The following is a 2,766-nucleotide window of genomic DNA, read 5'->3' on the forward strand; positions in this document are numbered from 1 at the left end:
GTTAACACGGGAGCAGCGCTTATTATGTCTTTTTTTCCTCCTCTTCTGCGTCTGTACACGTGTTTTCCTTTTTAACACGGAGATCACATATGGCTGCAGTTGAAAATGCTTTTTTCCCCTCCGCCAAACCTATTTCATCAAGCTGCTGCTTTTTCTAACTGCGCAGTGTGGACCTGTCCATTAATTCAACCATGTCCCTATTGTTGGATTTTAAATTATCTTTAATTTCACACTATTAAAGAATCCAGTGCTAATCAAACAGTCCTGTTGTGGATTTCCTTAAATACTTTCACACATTTCTGACCGTTTCCTTAGGATAAATTCTGTTACATCAAGAGATAGGACTCCTGAAGTGTTTCTAAATTGCCCCTCCGGAAAGGCTACAAAAAATTTACTCTCTCGACAACAAGTTTTGCTGTTCCCACACCGCCAAGTGCATCTTTGCCGGTTTGGTAAATTTTATGTTGAACTGTTTGTTTCTGTATGTATTGGCTGAGCCCGCCACTTTTCCTGTATATAATGCCTGTGAAATTTGGTTGTTTGCTCTTTATTAATAATCTCTTGGGGTTTCCTACATACAATAGGCGAGCAGCTTTTTGACTTTAAAATTCCTTTTGTTTTAAAGTACTTAGAGGGTAAAGTCGGTTTCTTTCCTCTCCATCCTGTCCCATATTCACAGCCCCACCTCAGCTGGAGGTTTTCCATTAGGGGCTTCATCTTTTTCATAGTGTGTTGGGGAGCTGTTCATATAGAGGTAGGTCTTATGTCATTTTCAGGAAAATTATGGTCATTGCTACTGCATCTCCCTAGTGTTAAAGCAATTCTCACTTAAAAAGAAAAAGTGGTCAGAGAAACTTGTTAAAAAAAAAAAAAAAAAAGCTTACGGGAAAAAATATTCTTAGATTTCAGATCATAAAAAGGAAAAGATGCTTATACTTATTATGCTTCCTTATACGTTTTTAATTTTCTTCATAACCTTTCCATTGCCATGCTGGACATCTTGAATTTCAGAGTATGTGGCTTTTGGTAACTTGGGATTTGGAAATAAGGGCCTGAGGATGCACAAAGTATTGAAGCTAACAGGGAAAAGAAATTTCAATGTTGGGATTTCTGAATAAGTGGTTAGCTGTTGAAAGGGAGAGTTCTTAATATGTAGTCTATAAAAGGGAGTATGCTCCAGATATCATTTTACTTTAAAATTGATGTGTTCAACTTTAAATTCTTGCTTTATCCTAAAAATAATTGAAAATGTCTGTAATTACCCACTGGATTCACTAATGCTGAATAACTCTCACTGAATCCAGTACTTTTCAGTACTTCCCTAAATACAGCCAAGATATGAATAATTAAAGGTGGTATTCCAAGTTGAATAGCCTTCATAGGTCACGGAAAACGAAACAGGGTAACCACCAGCTTGTGCTCAAGGTAATGAGATGATGGGCGCTTTCCCTCCAACGTTCATGGGTGCTATGGTGTGTGTGTGTTGGGGGGGGAGGGAGTTTTAAACCAGTTAACTGGTTCATTATTGTGATAAATGTCCATCTTGAACTTAAATGTATTAATGTTTTTAAACTTATAACCTGATTACTCTTTATGATTTAAACATTCCAGCTCTATAGTACCAGCAGAAGCCCATGAGGCCTGTGTTCAGTGAACAAATCAGACGAGTGCTGGAGACGCTCCATGTCTGCAAGTATCTGTGTAGCGGACTAGGAATCCGATGGTAGTTGATGTCTTATTCTTGAATAGTCTCACTTCAGTATGTGGAGTTTCCCATCTGCAGTTAGGAAGAGGTCCCGTAACGATCACAATCAAAGCTTGAGTTGTGGCTTATGTTAGGTGCTAGTTTGGGGAGCGTGCTAGCACCTCTGGGGGTGGGGCGAGGGTTGGGGTTCTGTTGATTTGCAGTAGCTTTGATTACCTGGAGCAATGAGAGTTGCTCATTCAGAAAGTAGAAAAGTCGGCTGCATCAAGGTTTTAAAAGCAGCATTTATTGATTGAAAATAAATGTGTAGATAAGCTCTCAGCTTGGAAGCCACATTATTCTTTAGTGAGCTTGAAGTACATGAAAACTTACATCTTCCATCATTTGTCTTATGTGTGCTTTTAGCATCCACCTTCACGTGGAGGTGAATTTTTGACATTTTGCTGAGAAAAATTTAAAATTCTTTCAGCAGCTCCCCATAGTTTGACAAACTTTTGCAAAGAGAAAGATAAAAACACACTACAGTGGTGTACGTCGAACGTTTATTACAACTAATCAGTGATGTGATAAGACAGCGCTAACATGGCCTGAATATGTGTACTGGTCACAATCACAACAAAGCTTAATCCAGCCCAGCAGATACAAATGCAAAGTGTAAACCGTGAAGACGTGTCTACATACACAGAAGTATGTATAAAAGTTGACACTGAAACAACTGTATAGCTTTAAAAAATACAGGGCCCACTAATGTCATTTGACTTCATTCGACTCTCACTTTTACATGAAACGTGGTGTCTGCTTTTATAAGATTTCTGATAACTAGGCATTGCCATGGAAGGGAAGGAAGCTGCCCTCAAGTTTCCAGCACTTGTAAGTGGAGGGAGCAAAATCAACTTGGCCATAACAAGCACCCCAGGAAGAACAAGTCGTGCTTGAAACAATGACTTAAGCGACACTTATCTTACAGAAAATAACTTATCTACAGATAATGTGTTCTTCTCTTCAGATACTGTTGTGAAGAATTCCGGTAAGTCAATGTTTCCGTTTTTGCTGGAGGCCTC

Source organism: Lontra canadensis, unplaced genomic scaffold, assembly GCF_010015895.1.
Source record: "Lontra canadensis isolate GAN:19392208 unplaced genomic scaffold, GSC_riverotter_1.0 scaffold116, whole genome shotgun sequence".
Classification (NCBI taxonomy): Eukaryota; Metazoa; Chordata; class Mammalia; order Carnivora; family Mustelidae; genus Lontra; species Lontra canadensis.